Below are 12,131 nucleotides of genomic sequence, written 5' to 3'. Positions count from 1 at the left end.
GATTTTTTCACACATCCTGATTTAGACAAGATGTCTAAACTGCCCCGTTCACCTCAATGTATATTAATCCAGGAGTTAAATGTTTATATCAGATACATATATCAGATACAAATATCAGAACATAATACTATCTACATTCTTTATCAAAGAATGGCAAGAAGAAAACTTTTTCAGTTAGGCAGAACTTGGCATTCAAAATATTTTCCAAGCAAGTCAGCTTCATTCAAAACAGCATACTCTCGACAAGGTTCAGTTCCCATTAAATATTTTGCGTTTTTATCACTGAAAATCTCTGGAAAAAAAATGCAAAAAAAATCCACTGACATCTGCTCAGGAATAAAAACCTCACCAGGTTCAGTGTCACGGTAATGAAAATTTCTTTAGGTGCTTAGTAGGGCAGGTCTCCCAGATTTTGCAACAGTCATGGCTGCTCCACTTGGAAGGGTAGCTTCTCTCTCTTAGGGACTCCAGCAGAGAAACAGAGAGTCATGGGAAAGGCCCCCAGGGCATTAGCCATAGTAGGAGCATCCCTGCTGAGTGGCAGGCTTTCCTGGGCTGCTGCAGGAAGGCATAGGAGGGGTGGCAGCAAGCAGCAAGACCTTTCTTTGCCTTTCTTTGCTGGTTTCTTTCTTCAGTTCCCAGCACACCTATTCAGATACATGTCATGACAATGCCACAGGCCATCACCCTGATGATTATCTGCTGCATGCTAAGAATACATGGTCTGTATTGTTTCAGAGGTGTAACAGGCTTAAAGGTGTTTGCTTATTACAACTGCTGTCTGGCCAGCCACCAGAGCATGCCAGCTTATCCTTTGGAGTGGGTCAGTAACAGTCCTGGGAGGAGGATTAAAAGGAGTGGATGTAAAGTCAGGTAGGAAGGGCCATCCAAGCAGGTGAAGTGGTTGGTTTTGGTCAAATGTGTGCCACTAACTGAAGTGACATGCCAGCTATAGAGATAAAAGAACTTCAGCTTTCTGCAGGTAACCTGCAAGAAGTAGAAGTCAAGCCAGCAGATGATAGGATGTGGATGGCTTATGGACAGGAGAAAAGCGCAGCAAGGCTGGAATGTTGGTCTGAACAGAAGCTGCTCCTGTAGCTTTTCCTGTAAAATGAACAGCATTTCAGGAACTCTGAAAATCCCTCTCCATCTTATTTAGTCAGGGGCTAGATGGCACTGTGTACCCAAAAAATAAGATTTAGTCACGGATTTTATAGTCAGAAGTTTCTGTACAGGCTGTGAAAAGTGAACAGCAGTGAAAAGCTTTACAAGACAGGAGCAGCAGCTAGACAACCAGACTTATGATGCTATGGGTATATATATATAGAAGCCTTATTTATGGTGGAAAAAAAAGTAGGACCAACTTTCTGAGCTTAATATCCTCATCTCTCACATCTCTTTCCAGGCCTGTACATCCTTTTGCAGTCCCTTGCCAGCACACATGCCTGGTGTGTCAGGCTGATGGTGTTGGGCAAGAGCATAAAGCCCACAGGCCTTTCCTGTCAAAACACAAACTGCTTTTCTGCCAGAAGCATATGGAAGTACCAACATAGCTTGTCCCTGCTGAGGGGAAGCTGATCTCTTCCCACAATACCTGCAAGGCTGCTGGAACAAATGCCAGGGCATCCAAGCAGCAGATTACAGTGCCCCTTGTGGGAAAAGAAATTTTTTCATCAAAATAATAGATAAAATATGATAAAACACAGCAAACTGCTAGGGGGGATTTAAGACTTTTCTAGTAGGGAGGAAGTATTTTTTCCCCTTCCTTATTAAAGCCATGAAAGCAGACAATTCAGTTTGTCTTAAAGCTACAAGAACTTTTCAAAAGCTGACAATTTACAAAAAGCATGGTATTTGCACACAGAAGTGTATGAAAGCTTAGATTGGCAGATTGTTTTGGGTTTGTTTTTTTCTGCTTGCACCCACAACACTCACAATATGAAAATGTGGAAATAGTTCCCCCAGAATTACCCCCAATGATTCATTCCAGCAATTACTCCCTGCAGCACCAAGTGTTGCTTTCTTGATTATGGTACATTGGCACACAGCTATGGGAAATAAAATGGCATCTTAGGCAATGAATTCTTTACAGGTTTGACCAGCCTGGATGGAGAGAGAAATCCTGTGTCCCTCAGGTAATATCTTCTGAGGTCATCATTCAGCATTTTGTACACATCATTTCAAGCAGGATAGAGTGGGCCAGAGGTCACAAGCATCTACGGATGAAATTACCACCATATTATTTTTCCTGTCCCAAGAGCATTTGGTGTCTGAGTTGCAGAAAGAAGCCTGCAATGGTGAGGAAGGAGAAGAGGCACCTCACGAGGAAGTAAACCATTCTTTGAACCATCTACAAATCACTAATGAACCCTCCACCACTATACTGCACACAAATCGATTGGGCTGCTGGGTGCTTGTCACTACATGCACCTGTTGGTTGCTTTCAGCTATCCTGAGAGGATGAAAGCTTTACTTGCTTGTTTTGGCTCAGAAGGACAATCCTGTCTATCTCCTTGTTATAGGGGCTGTTGTCTCTGTGTTCCTCAAACCAACAATCCTAAGTAAATAGTATGGCTGACATTTCCTTGACTAGCCTTAATGGGCCACGCAAACGAATACACAGGTTAGGTGGCTTTAGAAATGCTATGCCCCATTGAAAATAGTATCAGAAACAGGAATATAACACAATCTGAGTTGCTTTCATATAATGCTTTCCTGAAATTGCCATTTAGATTTTTTCTGAGACACCAAGGAGTGATGTTTTGTTAAACCTTAGGGAGATTAGTTCTTTTGTTCTAGAAAACTAAATGAGAAGTAAAGTAAATGAAAAGAAAAAATGTCCAAGGCAGTTGATATAAATAAGTGTAAGTGTAATATGAAGACTCAAGTCTTTTGGAGGCCTACAGGAAACAAAAATGCTCCCACCGAGTGGGCAGGATCAAACAAATACACCACAGTAGGAAATACTCTCTCATATCATCAATAAATGTCTCTGAAACCATAAATCAATTTCAAAAAGTCCTCAGTTGATTTTCTGCTACTTCCAACTCTCCTCTTCCTACCCTTATCCTTCTTATTCTCTTTACCTTCAGGGCAGTACATGCAGACATACCTAGAGCAGCCATTAACATGGATAAACTGGTTACCAGCAGCAGTGAAGTCATGGGGCACAACCACATGATGTTTTGCAGGGAGTTATGAAGTTACTTGCCCTGAACTCCTGGGCTGAACTCCTGACAATTGTCCCCAGCCTGGGTGATATCCACAGCATGATACTATATATTTGGAGCCTTGAGTGGACTTGTACAAATGATTGATGTATGTGCTGATGAGTCTTCATGTCCAAAGCATCAGCCATAGTCAGGTCCAGTATATGCCCAAGCTCATATCCTTGGCTTTCCTTTTTTTTTTTTTTTTCCTTTCTATTCATCCCTACACCTTCTAAAACACTGTTATATTAGGAACTTTTAATGAACTATCAAGTTCAGCTTATCTCTCCAGCCATCACTTTTTCTTGCAGAAAGAAATTATATCAAGTATTTGCAATGTTGCTTCATCCCCTACTCCACTCTGCTCTCATCTCCAGCAAAGGGAAGTTTGAGTTTCAAATTCATCTCATCAAGCACATCACCAAGCACAAAATATACTTATTATCTTTTCTCTCCAGCAATCAGAGAAACTTGGGCAAAATTAACCAGCAAGCAGGCAATTGCTCTGATGGCTATGGAAATGAGCCGTTGCATGTTTTGTTCTTGACTTGCACAGTACAACCAAGGTGCAGTCTGAGTTCATCTTCAAATGAACCTTGTTTTCAAGATCCTGCCCTGAGCAAGATGGCAGAGAGAAGCAGCCATGGTAGGTGAGAGGCATGGCAGGTGAGTTGTGAGACTGACCAGAGCATTATTTAACTAAGTGATGTGGAAATGCACCAACAGACTCTCACTTCCATATGTAAAGGGATTTCTCAAGGGACTGGTTGAACTGGTTGTGATGACTGATTTACATAAGCAGAGCAGTGAGAACTGATCATGGCAATGCCAAAATTTGTCCACAAATGTGGATTTATCCTGTGTTCAACCATGTAAAATGACAGGACAAAAAATTTATCAACTGTTCTGCTTCCAGAGAGTGCTAAATCACACCTACTGCTTTTAATGGCAAAGTTAAGCAGGGAATTAACTTTCTCCTGCAGCTCCTCAGGAAAATTGCAATCAATTGCCCAAGTTCAGGTTCAGCCAGGGTGTGTGCAAAGCTAACACAGAGAGCAAAGGTGTTTGGGTGTAGCTGAGGGCTTATTTTGGTCTTGGAGCATGGCTATTAACAACAAAAAGCACAATAAGAATGCAGTCAGAGTTCAGCGTCCTTGCCTAAGTACACAGGACTGAGAGTTAATAAAAACACATTCTTACACATGTAGAAGGTAAATATACACCACCTCCACAAAAGCATTATAATAATTTCATAATTAGGATAACTTAATAATTTTAGAGTGTATCAAAGCCTTACAGTCATACTGAACCTGCATTAGTGTTGCATTAGAGGTAGCATCACCACTGACCTGGGTGGTGACCAGGTTAGCTGACCTGGAACTCAGGGGAACATACAGAGAAGTGAGAGGGATTCAAGATTAAACTCAAAGCCTGCATCTGCACAGATGCTTTTATTGGTTTTTTTTTATCTATAACATAGTTATTCTGCAATACCAATTTTCCAAAGTCTGTAAATTATTTCCAACCATGTAAGTTTAGACTGCATTTCTACAAAGGTCATGAGATATTGCCATCTCATGAACTAAATATTTTGTGTGCTATGTGGATGCAGTCGAAGAATGAATTCATGAGCAGTTATCATGGAGGTTTTTGTGATTTGCCACACAATAATTTAGAAACTGTAGCTCCTGTTATATATTCAACTATTTCTCCTGCAGCTTGGCTTTTAAAGGGGCCATGCTTCTCTTACATCCAAAGGACTTTTTCTCTGCCCTGGAAGAATTAAGAGAATTTACAGGGTGGAGGTTAAATGGTAGTAGTTAGTTTTCATACATGCACCTGATAATCCCTAAATATTTTTAAGTGCTTCTGGGACGGGTTTCCTTTCCAGTTATACCCTTAATATAGACATGTAAGATTAGCACAAAAGTTCAGAAATATTAAAAGTTAGAAGTAATTTTTTAATATTACTGAAAATACTAGAAAATGCATAGCTGAATTCATGCTTATATCACCAAAAGCCCTGGGCAGTCATTATGAAAACGTAGAAGTGCTGCTAGGAAAAGAGGGATGTGGGCAGGAGGTAATCAAGACTGATTCTGTCATTAAATATGTATATCTATACATATTACACATACACACTCACATATAGGAAGTATGTGATAGAAGATGTGTGTGATATATAGGATATTATATACCACACATACCACATATTACATATTACATAGTATGAATATAATATATAATCTGGATTCTGCTATGCTATATTGTGTTACATTATATTACATTATTTATAGATATACTTACTGTCTTTTAATGTTTATTTGATAGCTGACTATCTTAGAAATGTCCAGAAATTCATAGGATCAGCATTCTTCACTGCTCATGTTTCCTGCCAAACATGTCTTCTTTTACTGGATCAGTCCTTCTGGGAAATCAAGTGCTGTTCTGTTCTGGATGGTTCAGCTTTAGGGAAGGTACAAGAACCACATTCACTGTCATGATAGAAGGTCAACTTTTGCACAAAGTTCGTCTCCTCAGTACTTTTCTGTGGGAATGGGATGTGAATGAAAGGGAAATATAAGATTTCAAAGACAAGATCTAAAGCACACAGTAACTTGCCTTCCACATTTCAGGAACTGCAAGGATGCTTTGTCCTGATTTTATCAGCTGTCTGGGAGTGCTTCTTTTCTAGTCTAATCTGTAAAGATAACTCTCATGGAAATTGTGCCTTTGGAGTTAAAAAGGTGGGCTGGTGTAGAAGCAATCAGGCTGTTGTTACTTTTCAAACAGTTTGAAGAAATTTCAGAAAAGGTTGTGAACAATGTGTATCTTCTCTTAGACTTTTACTTAAATTTTGTATATGGTGCATGAGAGAACCCTCTGGGCAAATACCATGGTAATTCAGCTATGGTTGATGGCTATTTTTCTGATGTTGGTAGTCTTGATAAGTACATTAGACCAGGGCTGTTGATAAAGAGCTCCTGAAAGCAAACAAGTGGTAGTGCCCTATTTTTACAGAAGGGTTGTAGTTTACACAGCAGGCACTACTGGCATTTGGACAACTTTGAGCTAATCTATAGCATGCTTAATCTCCATCAATGCTCAAGCTGTGACCAATGACGATCTCTCATCAGCTTCGCTTCTGTAAGTGCAGATCAGATGGTGCTTTTATAGCAACCTAGTCTAGTAGAAATTGTCACTGTTCATGGCAGGAGTGTTGGAACTAGATGACCTTTAAGGTTTCTTCCAACTCAAACCATCTGTGATTATAAGAATGTGTATATAATGGGAGCTCCTGTGTGACCTTATATGTGCACAGAACATACCTACATGTGTGTATACATGTGCATGAAGATTTATGCACTTGCACATACCAAAATACATGTACACAAGAATTGGATATAGCATGGACTATTGCAGCCAAGTATTTATAAGCAGATGATCTCATAAACAAAAGGAATTTACCATATTCATCCGTGATGAAATAAACACTTTATAGAACAGTACTCTGGAGCCTGCAATATTCCCATTACAGACCCTCAAAGACAGCTTTTGCTCTGCCAGAACATACAATGCAAGTTTTGCCCACTTTAAAAATATTACTCCCAGACTTTCGGTTTTCTTAGCACAGACAAGTTTTGCTTTTAAAACTGCTGGTAATATCTTAAGGAAATATTTTGCATCAGCCCTGTTGCTTCATTTGAACCAAACACTGCTGCTAATCCAATCAGTTTCTCAATCACACAGCCAGCCATGCACTGAGCGTGGTCCTGTGCTGAGGAAGTTTTAGGGACAGTTTCTCTGTATGCATCTAATAACCACAGTTAAATGTAGAGTGGCATGAGGAAGTGACAATGAGGTACCAACAAAACAAGAGACATCAGCAAAATGCCTGATTTCTCACCCAGCCCCAGGTTCCTCACAGAGAAGCTTCCTGTGGGTTTGGGAGCACTGTTTATTTCTTCCAAGCAGCAGTAACCAAAAAGAGACCCTGACAGATTTTGTAAACAGGGTGCATGTTTTATAGGTATATGCTCTAGCTCATGTCAACGAAGTCAAGAAAGGTGGAAGAGGGTTGCAAAATGGCCCATGGGTTGGATTTTCTTCTTGTCCTCTGCAGCACACAATGACCTGAAAACACCTGGCAGTGATGCTGCTTCATCCTGAAGGGAAATATTCGCCATGCAGAGTACTTGCAGCGTGAGCAGCAGTTCTTCCTACCTGCTGCCAGACAAAAGAATTCACCCAAGGAGAGGAAAGACTTCATTATTCCTTCTATCTCAGAAAAAGAAATTTAATAACGTATTTCCAGGATATCCCCCTGCAATGAATGAATGAATGAATGAATGAATGAATGAATGAATGAATGAATGAATGAATGAATGAATGAATGAATGAATCACTTCAACAAGAAATCATTATGGCCAGTATTTACCTAAGTTGCATTTAGGGACACAGAGCAGATCACAGTGGAGATTATGCTCTGAGATAATGAAACCAAAACTATCCTACTTGTCTCTGTGGAAGTGCATATGCAAAATACAGATATATTATTTGCATCTGACCGACAGCTTGCTATTACAAGAAACAGCTGAAGTCAGCCCACATTTGCCTCTCTCTGCTGATCATCTTTCTACTCATCTTCTATTCTTTCATGGCAGACTGAAAAATACCTTGAAAAAATTATTAACTGATAACTACACATAGACTTACACATATGTCTCTGTCCCAAAAATACCATAGTATTTCCCTAGAATTGAAAATAATTGTCCTATATGTGACATTAACATTTCTTTCTTAAAACATTGCTGGTAATTTGTTTTTACAGAGTATCCTAAGAAGCAATTCTTGTGTTGGGAGTGCTATGAAAATTGCACTTTTTTTCATCTTCACCTATACCTGTTGTTGAGAATTCATCCTTCAGGATAAATGAGAAAAAAAGCCCACATCTTATCTTCCCAGAAAGGAAGTAATATGGGGCAAATAAGACCTTGTATAGGTGCCTAACAGTTGTAGGGGACAGGTCTCCAGTCAGAAGTCGGGAGGAAACAGTAAAGGGTATCAACAGAGCTGGTCTTAGCCACAGGATCTGCCAGTATCTTCTTAGTCCAGGGGCTGGATGGACATATACCTGAGGTCATCGCTTCCATTTCCTAGTGTTCGTTAAGTGATGAAATTAAATTAAATCACAACGAAACATGAAGTATGGAGACTTGAAAATATTCCTCCCCCAGTTGTCCTGCTTTAATGGAGCAGTGGTTTGTGGCTTTTTGTGGGATTGGAATTGGCTGGGATAAATAGTGGTTTAGCCTCAATAATTTATGCAGGAGGTATCAATCTGAGGCCATGGGAAGAAGGATTTTGAGAGGGACATATCTAGTCAGGTTATGGCAAGAAGAGAGAATCTATGGGAGTTGGTATGTTAATTCAGTTATTCTATAGTAACCATTCTATAAATGGTTCTTGTCCTCAGTTGGTTCAGGACCTGTCACATATAAGGCCATGTTCCTAGTTCACATTCGTGATTGGGCCCCCGCCCTCAGATACCCCTATATTTTATGTTTGCCACACCCCCTCATCTTTGGATCTTGCCACTCAGATAATGTCGTTTCTACATTTGTTATTTTATCCATTAAAGTTCGTTATTCTTCAGACATCGTTCCATCACTCCAATCCCTCTGGACCAGGCTCAGGGTCACAGCAAACTGGAATGCAGCAGTTTTTTAACCAGTTACACCTTCTGACAGCATTTTAAGGGTAGTGACTTTGATTCACTCCCATCCCCATGCCAACAGAAAGATTTTAATCTATTACTTTCACCAAAACATTTTTAATTCCTTCCCTTCCTGTGTTGGTGTCTGGAAGTGACACAAAGAAAGAAGATTTCTGGTATCCAGTTGAGCATCACAGAGGATGTCCATCTGGTTGAAGCTGTGGAAGTCAACACTTAATAATCTTCAGATTGAATGAAAGTAATGATACTGAGGATGATATGTTGACTTCTTTTTTTTTAAGATCTCAAAATTTTGTATTACAAAGTATTTGTTAATAGTAAAAACGATATATAAAATTTTTGCAGTTTTTTAATTAATAACTGTACAGGTACTCATGTTATATAAACTTAAGAAGCTGTGATTCTTGAACAAATTAACTGAAACAAACCTAATAGTGCCTGTTCCCAAATACAACTAAAATACTAATATAGAAATTTCTAGAGCATCTTGAAACAAACTTAAGAAACTGAAGACTCTATGATACAAAGTACAACCAGCAAGAGCTTTCATTTTACTCTAACTAGGGCATATTCATTTCTGTTAATACCTTCTGGTGCACTCATCACATAAAGGACTGGACTTACCTAACTTGTGCAACAGACTGGATGAATTAAATATGTTATTTGCTAGGCAAATGTGTTTCAAAGTCTTTGTGTTTGGACACATGAGGACAATGGCAAAAAGCAAGTGTTAGGGCATGGCAGGTGTATTTATAAACTTGGAGGAGGGAAGGAATTAGGGCAGAGTTTAGGGAGGGCATCCAATAGGGAAAGGTGATTAGGAATATTAAAATTATTGCAGCAAAAAGGAACCAATGGCAATAAAGGAAACAGAACTTTCTGACAATGATCAACATATGGAACATATGGAGTATTCTGGGGGTGATTTTTGTACTCACCCCTACTGAAAGGGTTTTCCCACAGCATTAAGCCATGATCATCCACATTTTTATTGGAGTTACCTCCAACAGGATTTCTTGATGCCAGCTGTAGGCACTGCCAAAAGAGTTTATTGTGTATGCAGAGACTTAATCCAGCTTTCAGATTATATGGAGCTAACCTGAAAACAGACCCAGCAACATCCTTATAGAGCTCTGCCAGGTATGTTACCTTCGCTTCTGTAATGGTACGTCAGCAGGAATGCAAGCTGAAACAGAGCTTACAACAGAGACATCCTATGAGAACTTGGGCATGCCACATACAAAATTATTTGCCTGTTTGTATTTTGTAAAACTACCCATAGTTTACCATTGCACTAGGCATATTTTAAAAACCCAAGGATGACCCATGATTAATGAATACAGTTGACATCTGGAAACCTGAGACCTGAATGATAGCTCTCCCAGATTTTCTATGCAACTTGTACCAACCTCTTCCAGATAAATATTTCACAACCAGTGGCCTGACTTTAGATACTCTAATAAAGCTGGTCTTTTTGCCAGAGCCACTGAGTTTAGTTGCTGCATATAAGCTATGCAAAAACTCTGGGTACTCAATAATTCTGATAATCAGACTGCCATTTTTCTTTTAGGTTACTACATTGAGATACATCTCAACACAATTAGAAATTCATCTTTGTAAACTTTCTCTCTGTTTTGATGAAATTTGCCCTTGAAAAATCTCATACAAGCACATAGAGACTAGATGAATATTAAGTTTAGGACCAGGAAAAGGATTTTTCTTGTCTGTGTTTAATTGTAAAATGCAGTTTTGGGTATTAACCTGATTCCAAAGGTATTAATAAGCACAAGCATTAATTTGTATATTGCTAATCTTCTGTTTGAGGTTTTCCAAGATCAATTGAAACTGTCCCCTGAGCCTACTCCTCACACCAATGATATCTTCTCTTTTTCATGTTCCAAGGATTGTCTTTCAGTTTTTGAAGTCAACCCGAACATTTTCTGTTGTGTTCTGAGTGCTATCATTCATTATTCTCAAAGATAAACCAGACAGAAGATAGAGTTAAACAAGTTTGGAAGACTAAAGAGGCAGTAAAAAGAAAGACGCTGATAACTGGAAAACATAAATATGAATGAGCAAAATGGAAAAGGTTCATTTCTAATTTCATAAAAGAAATAAAATACCAGAGAAGTTCAGAAATTAAAAAAATACAGAAAATCAAGGAGAAATGTCTAGAACTAGTTTTGTTGTTTTGTTTTCCTTTGCTTTTTAATAGAAAATGTCATATAGTCTACTAAAACATTTAGGATTTATGGTAAATTATTTTAAAAATTAAAGATTTATGTAATGAAATAGAAGAATTAATTTAAAAAGACCAAAGAAAATGGAGAGAAAGGAAAATGATTGTGGTTACTTACATTGCTTTTTTAATTATATAAATGCAAAGACTGAGAAAGTTACAAAGGAAGACATCAGTCCTTATTTAAAAAGTCATGGTTACTGCACAGATTGGCAGTAATGGCTTCGGGAATCCTCAGCTTTTCATAGCTAAAATCCTCACTGCTCAGTACCAATGAAGGCTACAATATTATAAAGCAATTGCAGCAGATTCTGTGATCACTGTGCAACAATAATTGGATAAGTTTTAAACATGCATTTAAAAATGCAGACACTTGACATAAATAATTCTTTATGTAAAAATATTACTATACAGTCTTAATGTTAATATTTAATATAATACTAATGCAGAAACAGTAATTTTTCTGAGATAATATAATTTTTCATCTTCTTCTGTTTCAAATTTCTTCCCTGGGCATGTCCAGATGTCACTGTTTTCTTCTCCGACTGTGCTAGACCCAGCATGCAAGACAGAGTTCATAACCAAGTGAAGAATTCTTAAAATCGCCCATGAAAATGAAAAATCAGGATGGTTACACAGCCAATAATAGCTATCCTGTTCTGGTGAGGAATTGCCCTTCCTATTTCTGGCTCTGATGCCATTTCACAGAGCTAGAACAGGGTAGGAGAATAGCACAGCTCAATCATGTTCATTGCTAGGCAGGGTCGGTGGGACTTGTTTTGGCAGCATGAAGGGTAAGGTGCCTTGCCTCTCCTATACTCACTGGCATTTGTTTCCCTAAAACACTCAGCAATCACTGGCTAGAACAGAGGTTAGAAAACTTGCCCAGCTCATTGACAGCTATAGAATGGAGAACAAACTCAATTCACAAAGTAGCTCAGTCCTG

The sequence above is a fragment of the Erithacus rubecula genome, assembly GCF_903797595.1.
Source record: "Erithacus rubecula genome assembly, chromosome: 3".
NCBI lineage: Eukaryota > Metazoa > Chordata > Aves > Passeriformes > Muscicapidae > Erithacus > Erithacus rubecula.
The sequence above is the reverse complement of the archived record's forward strand: the minus strand, read 5'-3'. Positions refer to the sequence as shown.